This window comes from Peromyscus eremicus, chromosome 19 (genome assembly GCF_949786415.1).
Source record: "Peromyscus eremicus chromosome 19, PerEre_H2_v1, whole genome shotgun sequence".
NCBI classification, from domain to species: domain Eukaryota; kingdom Metazoa; phylum Chordata; class Mammalia; order Rodentia; family Cricetidae; genus Peromyscus; species Peromyscus eremicus.
In genome coordinates this window covers 18814293-18823976 of record NC_081435.1, presented here as the reverse complement: position 1 = coordinate 18823976, position 9684 = coordinate 18814293, and the positions used below count along the sequence as shown (strand labels likewise).

The window sequence follows — 9684 nt, the reverse complement described above, 5'->3', positions numbered from 1 at the left end:
AATGATATAATAAGCTCAAGAAAAGTGATGGAAATTATGAAACATTTAAAATTTAAATCCTTACAATGTCAAAAATTATTGTATAAAATTAGGCTAATCCTGAGAAAAATATAAAGATACGTTGTTGAGAAAACATGAATGACTGAAAACACATGAACTGATATTCTGACAGATTTATGAGTAAACATCTGTCAAGCTTTATAACAGCAGGTCTTTGGTTACAGAACCAATTGGTAGCACTTAGTGAGCTAATTTCCATACAACAATCTAGTCTGGGAAATTTCTTAACTCTAAACACAGTTTGTAGGCTTCTTTTACAGCAGGTGCCAAGAGGCACAAGTTAAATCAGTCTCATAGTTGTCATTCTCAGAAAGAGCACAGGGAACCATCTATAAGGAAATGACCACTAATTTTTTTTTATTTATGTGATTGTTTTCTTCACCAATACTTTTTTCTTTTTACCCCATTGATACAAATTTCTCCTTGAGGGTAACATTTAGGTCAGACATCATTTGGCAATAGTAAAAAGTACTGTGAGCCATGTGCCTTTTCTTTGTTTGACCAAAGAGGTATTTTTTTTTTGTTTGATCAAGGATGACATATTATGTATAATGCTAATTTTCATTTTTTATTGAAGTTTTAGAAAGAGTTTTTACTGCTTTAAGACTAGGTACTGTCAAATAGATCAAGGCTGAACTTGAAATCATGATCCTTCTGCCTCAGTCTTCCCAGGGTTGGGATTGCAGGTGGGCAATGTCATACTTGACATCTATATGACACTATTTTCCCACTGGGACTTTATATTACAGAATATCCAATATGACTTTGTACAACAAGTTGTTTTCTTTCTTTTACCAGTTAATTCCATATTCTTTAGTGATCAATTCAATTTACTTAAGTATGTCAGTCTCAGTTAACAATTCCGGTATTAGCTTGATCAAAAGGTTTTCTGTACAGTATGGAGACTGATCTCTAATAGCCATACTTTCAGTTTCAAATAGGTGAGTTCATTAAGCAAGTACCAAGGAAAAATAGAAGCATAAACAGCAAGTGGCAGATAGACAGAAACAACCCCAAATAGCAAAAATTCAGCAGAGATGACTGAAGGGGCCTTATTTAAAAGGAGAACGAAGGCAGCAGCATCAAACTTGGAGCTTACATCTAGCAGAAATCAGCAAGGGACAAAGCAGCCATGCTGCTGTTCCAGGTTGAGTTTCTCTCCACCAATGAACTTCTTACTTTCATTCTCACTATATTCAAGATATTCTATAAAATCACTCATCTTGTCTCACAAATTGTATTTCTTTGTCTTTCATGAGCTCATTCTTTAATTGGGGTAAGAAGACATGACCCACCTTAAAAGTAATGAAATGCAAATTGGGTAATATATATAATAAGTTTTCATGACCAGGCAAGACAGAAGGAGGTCTGCTGGACTGAATAGATAAGAAGGGACAACATCTGAATTATGGAGAACCCAGGCACCAGACACTCCACAGGGACCCTACACATAGCTCAGTGTTTCTTTCGATACAGTGCCCTACATAAGGTAAGTAAATAAAGTTGTCAAATTTTTGTACACTGTGAGTATGAAAAATAAAATGATAGAAGAGTAGAAGTAGAGCTAATTATCTCAGACTTGATGCTACTTTTATAGAAAATAAAATTGTCAATTTAGTTTTTAAAATAACATGAGGCTTATATGTATTCATGGCTCAAGTGGGCTCCAAGTGTCTACTATTTATGGTATCCTACTTAGCAGCAATGCCCTAAAAATAAGTTTTTAAAGTATTCCTTCTCTTAACATTTAAGTTTTATTGTTAGTAATTTCTTGAATTCATTCTCAGAGTATCATTCAAATAACTGACCACAAAGTCCTACTTTTTCAATTCTCATACTTATATCATCTGCTTTGTATTATTATGAGCTCATAACTCCAGTCGGTATTTACTAATTTTCTTTTAGAAGAATCAATTTCTTCCCTAAAAGGAAAAAGAAACAGGTACAGGAGATGCAGGCACTGATCCCGTAGCAGATGGATTCTTTTTTCTTTTGGTTTGCTGTATTGAATCCTTACGATTCTTTTAGAATCTTGAGGTGAATAGATCTTTCTTCTGTGTAAGGCGTTCTGAAACAATGCCTTAGTCACTATTAAGAAATGTATCTGATTGTGGAACACTGTATTGGCTTCCATCAGTTACTAGATGTAGATTCTATGGTCACAATTAGAGTAGTCACTAATCTGATTATATGGGAACATAAGTTCAGGCACCCTCTCCATTATTGCTGGGAGTCTTAGCTGGTGTCATCCTTGTGGATTCCTGAGGATTTCCCTAGCACCAGGTATTTCCCTAACCCCCTGTGCTGAGCTCCTAGACTTCAGCTGAAGAGAGGGAGGAAGAATCACAGGAGCAAGTGAGGTCAAGATCATGATGGAGAAAACCACAGAGACAGCTGACCCAAGCTAGTGGGAGCTCATGGACTCTGGCCTGTCAGCTGGGAAACATGCATGGGACCTAACTAGGCCCTCTGAATGTGGGTGACAATTATGTGGCTAGATCTGTTTGGGGAGCCCCTGGGAGTGGGACAAGGACTTATTCCAGGTGCATGAAATGGCTTTTTGGAACACATTCTCTAGGGTGGGATACTTGCTCAGCCTTGATGTGGGGGGGTGGGGGAGGGTTTGGTCCTGCCTCAACTTAGTATGCCAGACTTTGTTAACTTCCCAAGGGAGGCCTTACCCTCTCTGAGAAATGGATGGGATTGGGAGAGTGGGACGGGAGAAGGGGAGGGAAAAGAAATTGGGATTGTTATGTAAAATGAAAAAACAGTTCTTTTAAATAAATAAATTTTAAAAAAAGAAACATATCTGGGGTGAGAGAACAGTTAGAAGGATAGAATGCTCCAAAATCTGTTGTGTTTGTGTCCTTTTGTATTATAATTTTTATTTTTGATATTGTAATATAATTATAACACTTCCCCCTTCCCTTTCTTACCTCCAAATCCTCCCTGCTCTACTTTCTATTTGTGGCCTCTCCTTTAATTAATTGTTACTGCATGCAAACACACACACACACACATACACACACACACTCCTAATTACAAATGCTTCCATCCTTGTAGTGTTACTTGTATGTATGTTTTCAGGGATGACTGTTTGGCACTGGAAAGCCAATTGTTGTGCCCTTCCTTAGGGAAGACCACCTCTCATGCTCCCAGCTTTCCTTCGCTGTCTATAGTTCTTTATGTAGCACTGAGGACCCATGGGTATTTTTCTGTATACTTTGGTATACCCATTGATATTGTCCTTGCTGAGTCCCATTTAAGTTTCAACCTGTGTATGCAAATAGAAAAGTGACGTGTATTATGTTTAGTTTGGTGTTTATCCTCAAATGTTGTTCTTGTCAATATATACTCCTGTTACTGTCTGCTTTTCCTCTGCTTTCTCTCATCTCTTCTTATGTTTCCACCACCACCATCATCTAGAGTCATTCATTCTGGCATCATGATAGAAACTAGACATGATACATATTATCACAATTTTTTTTCTTCTTTTTAGGGACTATTCCCCCTAGGTGGGAAAGAACAAACACAGAATGATATGCTATGACATTAGGTGACAACACTAAGGGCCATTAAAAGGCAGATGGTTCAGAGATGCCTATAGCTGCTGGGTGATGAGTTCCTCTTGCTTAGATCATGCAGTCTAATGGTAGAGAATTTCATTCTGTTCCAGACAATCAGTTTAGTCTTCTTCCAGAGAGACTTCCATCTCTTTACCTGTCCTCTCCCTATGTGTTCAGTAGAAAGACTCTTATCAAAACACTCATTATTCCTTACATCCCTTAATGTTAATTTGTTTATCTTTCTGGATAATTCTCTTAAAGACACAGACAGTAATTTACACCTTTTCCTATCTGTGCACAGTGCCCCAGGCTAGAAGAAACACAAAACATTATGATACAGTGAAGGAAGGATTTGGGGCAAAAGAGAGACTTTTAAAAAATTGTGTCTTCTCGAAAAGAGATGAATTTGAATATTTAGCAACAAATTCATACCTATAGAGGTGGTGGGGATGACTTCTGAGCAGAGAGAAATGACAACAGAATACTGAAGATTATGTAGAGAAGTAGCTGAGGGCTTTGGGCTTTGAATAAACCAGACTTAAGGTCAACTTGTAGTTGATGATACCCTGGTGCTTGGAGTCCATTTTCAAGGTATTAGCATCTCTAAGTCTGTGTTTGATAATATTTGCACTGCTAAACTAAAAGGCACATTAGAAGTCTTTTATAAAGCATAGACTGGAAAACAGTTCATAGCGCCAAGGAGCACACAAAAGTTATGCTAGGTCCTATAGGTGGGTATTATTGCCACAAGCATCCCTGCTGTCTGCCAAGTGAGTATTCCTTTTTATTGTATTATTTCTTTGGCTTAAGCCCTAAAAACAATCTCTAATTCGATGTTAAATTCTATGTTAGGGAGGACAGAAAATTTTTCTTATCTTTGAAAGATCTAGGCCACTGAACCAAGAACAACCATTTGCAGTGCAGATTTCAGGATCATGCTTGCCAATGCTGGAGCTAGAAGTGGCACCAGAACAACAATGTCCCCTTTGCGGTGTTTATGAGACAAAGAATGAGTATCTTATGTTGAAGTTTTTGCCAGTTTCATAGAGCAGAGCCAAATGATGAGGAACTTGGCAGGTGACAAGCCTAAACAAGAGGGATGAAGGGAAGGGAGCCAGATTGTGATATGATCAGCTGAAGGCTCCCTTTAATGCTGAGAGGGGCATGATCATAAGTGCCAAGGCATATGAGGCATTGTTCATTCCCTGCATGTGAAAAGTGGGAGCTTCAAGTCTCCAAACACCTGTGCACTCCCAGTCTGGCGTCAAAATTGGTACTAGATGAAAATTGAATTCTGCACTGGGTTTGAGTGAAAAGTGTTGAGGGAGCTAAGGGCTTATACATGCCCATGAAGTAAATTCCTGGGTTGTCTTTCACTTTTGAAAAAATGGATAAAGATGTAACAAATCCTTTCAAAAATACATCTGTCCACACTCAAATTATTTAAAATATGAAGTAACTTTCACAGGGGGTTAGGAGGCAAAGAATTTAGAGAGTAAGTTGACTCCGAATTTTGCTGAAAAGGAGCAGGGACAAAGCAATATGAGCGCTTGAGAAGCTAGCAGCCTGATTTCAGCACAATTGCACTCTGCCTTAGGCCAGAGGGACCCTAGGATTTGAGTTCTTTGGAATGTTCAGAGAACAGGCTATGTCCATGTGTAGTTTGTCGGTAAGTTCTATGGAAGTTTATATTCATGAAGGATGGACAAGGGTCCAAGTGGCATTGATGAAACAAGACCCTGAGTAGACGAAGGTGGAAAGAAGGAGAACTAAGAGAAAGAAGAATAAAACTAAGTGTAGGCTTTGCATGGAGAGTTGCCTGCAACTGAGGGGAAGCCACTCAAAGCCTAGATAACTTGTATTCCTCGGTAGTTACTTGGGTAGTTGTAGTAAGTGAGGTCTCTGAAATTGCCCATGCTCACTGTTTGGACCAAGTATTCTCATTGGAAACCACACATACCCTCCAGTTTTATTTTTATAATTTCTTTGCTTTACAACTCTTGTGATGATTAATATTCATTGTCAACTTGATATGATTTACTATGGTATCAGAACTCTGCATCTGACTTTGACAATGTTTCTAGAAATATTTAATTGACAGGGAACATCCATTCTGAATTATAGTTGTACCATCCCATGGGCTGGGGACCAGACTAAACAAAAAGGGGAAAATAAATTGAGAACAAGCTATCTATCTCATCCTCTTATATCATGTCTAGCTCAGCATGATGGACTAAACATCAAACTCTAAAACAAAATAAGCACTTTCTTAAGTTTCTTTTGTTAAGCATTTTGTTTTCTTTTCTAGTCAACGTTATATAAGGAGACATTTCAAATGTTGAATTTAAAATCTCTGGTCTGAACTACTACTTCTGGGCAGATTTCTTTACTCTTTTCAATTTATCTACAAAAAATTAAATATGTATAAGACAAAGACATCAAAATATGTGTATTCTAGATATAACTTGTCACTTAAAACTTAAAAGAAATTAAGTGTATTAATTTTTGCCATACTTCAATTTCTTTCTGTATAATTTGGATACACTGATACTTGCTGACTTGCCACCAGAACTTGCTTAAATGATTGAAATGAGATGACAGAAACCATAACAAAATCTACAAATATATGCATCCACTCAGCACATCCATGATTCATCTCAAAGTTTTCTGTTCTTTCCTTAAAAATTGGCTGTCTCTGTTGTCTGCCACACTGTCAGTGAGCACAGCTTTCTGAAGGACTCGAGAAATTCGGAGCCCAGATGATTTCTGGTGTGAGAACAGCTACTGGGTGTGATGCCTTGTCAGCCACACTTGTTTATCATGCTTTGCTCTCTCTTTTTCCTAGGTAAGCTGACTTTACTCCGCTCATATTTACCTGAGCATGGAGTTGCCTTGGATCTAGTAAGCAGGACAGTAGTTGGGGCATTGGTATGTGTGAGAGGATCTGTAACTGTGAATGAGATTCTTTTTGAGGTCAGAGAGCAGACCTCCCATCAGACTGAGCTTTCCCTGACACCTTTCTCAGCTTGCAATGGAATCAACAGAAATTCAGATTACTATTTTTTATTGATTTATTCTTATTATTGGGGATCATAGTTTATGTTTTGAGACAAGGTTCTACCAATGTAGCCAATGCCAGCCTCAAATTAGCAACAATGCCCCTGCTTCAGCCTCTGAGTGCTTGGACTACAAGTGTGCAATACCACACCCTGCTGGTATTATTTTAAGTTTCCTTCCACTTTTTATGGTTTTACTCTGTCCTTTTTGCTGATTCAATGGTATTGATAATAGTTTACTTCAATTTTCTGACTTTTCTGATATGATATCTACAAAAACATTTGGCAACTAATAATGCAGAGATTGTTGATAGGGTGTACCTATCTACACTAGGCTTTGGTAGAATCCACAGAGGTAATTTTGTAAGGTTGCACTCAGACACAGGTGATAAACTGAACTTGAATAAATAGGCCCCTAGAGATTTGGACATCTGTGGTTTAGGGGTGAAGATGGGTGTTGCCCATAAATAAGCTACCTAAATTGTGGTTTGTTCTCGAGCTACCCTTTAAAGTACACATGACAATTTTTTTTTTTTTTGAGAATTTAGCCTCAGTTCTTGGAGTTCTAGTGCCTTGGGAGTCCATCCATTTAGCCATCGGTCTTAGTTAGGATTTCTATTGCTCTGATGAAACACCATGATCAAAAGCAAAATGGGGGGAAAGGGTTTATTTGACTTACACTTCCACATCTCAGTGTATCATTGAAGGAAGTCAGGACAGGAACTCAAACAAGGCAGGGACCTAGAGGCAGCCAGGAGCTGATGCAGACCATGGAGGGGTGCTGCTCACTGGCTTACTCTTCATGGCTTTCTCAGCCTGCTTTCTTCTAGAAGCCAGGACCACAGCCTAGGGGTATCATCACTGGGGCAATAGGCTGGGCCCTCCCCACCAATCACTAGTTAAGAAAATCCTCTACAGGCTTGCCTGCAACCCAGTCTTATGGGGGCATTTTCTCAATTGACTCTCCCTCCTCTCTGATGACTCTAGCTTGTGTCAAGTTGACATAAAACTAGTCAGCACACCATCTGACCCAGACCATCAATCCTGTAACAGATACCTACTGAGTTCTAATTATATCAGGCTCCTTTCTGAAGAACGCGTGAGTTCAAAGACCAAGGAGTTAGTCCATTTTGGGAGTTATACCATGGATTCTTGAGCTGGCAGAGGAAATTGCTGCCTTCTGGGACTATGACTTAGAGATAAAATATGTATCCAAGTCACTGCTCAACTTATCACTCAAGAATTATGTGTATCTTGGACTCTTAAGGCAGAATTACCAAATGTCCAGGAGACCAGAGGCTGCTGATCTGAGGATATTCTTAACAGGCCTCCTCTCATTCTCATGTTTCTTGGTTTAGGGCATAAATTATGAGATCACCATGATTTTAGGTTCTCATCTAGAGAACAAAGGTTGGCAAGGTTGCTCTAGCAATAGGGAGATGATTCAGTGGTTAAATGCTTGTCGTATATGCGTGAGGCCTGGTGTTTGGATCCCCAGTATCAAGGTAAATGTAAATTCCCAGTGTGTTGGGTACCTGCCTAGAGTTCTAGCTTAGAAACATTGACACAGGAGTTCTCACAGTAAGTATCCTAGAAAGACTAGCCATATGTGCAAGCTCTTGGTTTGAGTAAGACCCTGCCATAATGAACAAAGTGGAAGAGGACATAGGATGGTTCCAGACATCAGTTCAAGCTGTACTTGTGTCCACACACATGAAAAGAAGCAAAGCATATAGAAACGTTACACACACACACACACACACACACACACACACACACACACATACACACACTGATTTTCCAAATTCTCTCTCTCAACTTCAACTTCCCTGTAGTTCTGTAGCTGCAACTAGCCTTTTCCTGCTAAGCTTTGCAATACAAAGCTTTCAGAATTAAAGTGGGACTCTGGTATGGTGATGTATGTGTATGCCATTGTCATTCATGTAATGGAGAAAAATTTCAGTTTTGAAAAGAGTTGAATGTAAGGAAGTAAGAGTAAGTTTGAATGTAAATTGAAGTTTCCAAACACTGACAAGGGAATAATGCTGGCCTTCTTCCAAAATATTATTCACGCATATTTAATATTAATGAATATCTAAATATATGTACACTTGTAAGTTAGGATTTTATGAAGTATTCTTTAAAGTAATTACCAGTCTAACAACATACCAAGATGACTAATATTTAGTAATGGTAATGATGCCTGTGTGTTTGTCAAAGATCACAATGGAATATGAAGTAATTCATCATCCTTGAACATTTGGGCTATGTGGAAAAGATTTCATGACCTGACTCTACAAATGGAGAAAGTGAGATTTAAATCCTCCATGAAGATTATTATTGAGGACCTTTAACATCCAAGAACATTGATGCCTTGATGGCACATACCCCTCCATTGCATTAAGTAAACAGTTTGTATTAAATAAAACATGAAGTACTTTCTGATAATCTTTGTAGGTGCATTTTTTATAAAATATTTTGATATTTTTGAAATATATATTGATTTATATTCCATGCAAGTTTTCCACAGGTGCTCAGAAGTTGGTTTGGGGGCCTTTGGATTTCTGAGAACCTCAGGACAGAGTGATGAAAAGAACCTCGATGAGTCTACGGCTCTCCAGTTAATGGTAGATAGTCCAATTACTAGTAGGAGACGGGAAGGAAATAGCAAAATGTTCAAAGATATGTAGTATCATGAATCCTGAGTTCTTTCTCTCTGTCTTTATTTCTCTCTCCGTTTCCTTCTCCCTGTACATCTTTTTTCCCCTAAAAAGAGAAAAGGTATGATTTTACAACTTTTTTTCAGTCCATATGTTCTTTCTTCATTTCTCAGTTAACCAACCAGACTTACATTTTCATAAATTTATTGGCAGATACTATATTTAGAAAGGTGTTTGTTGTTAGAAAAGATGTGAAAAGCTCTGTCACAAACTGTTTTACAGGTCATGATATCTTCTTAAATGCATAAATAAATAAATTACTTATTTAGAATAGAAAATTTA

At 38.1% G+C, this 9684-nt stretch overlaps 1 long non-coding RNA gene across 1 annotated transcript; it reads left to right on the top strand.

Moving 5' to 3' along the window:
- Positions 1-2179: 2179 nt before the first annotated feature.
- On the top strand, positions 2180-9130 carry LOC131895705 (uncharacterized). The gene is made up of 2 exons (XR_009375244.1): positions 2180-2343; positions 8903-9130. It is a non-coding gene; the product is annotated as an uncharacterized LOC131895705 (long non-coding RNA).
- Positions 9131-9684: the final 554 nt, after the last annotated feature.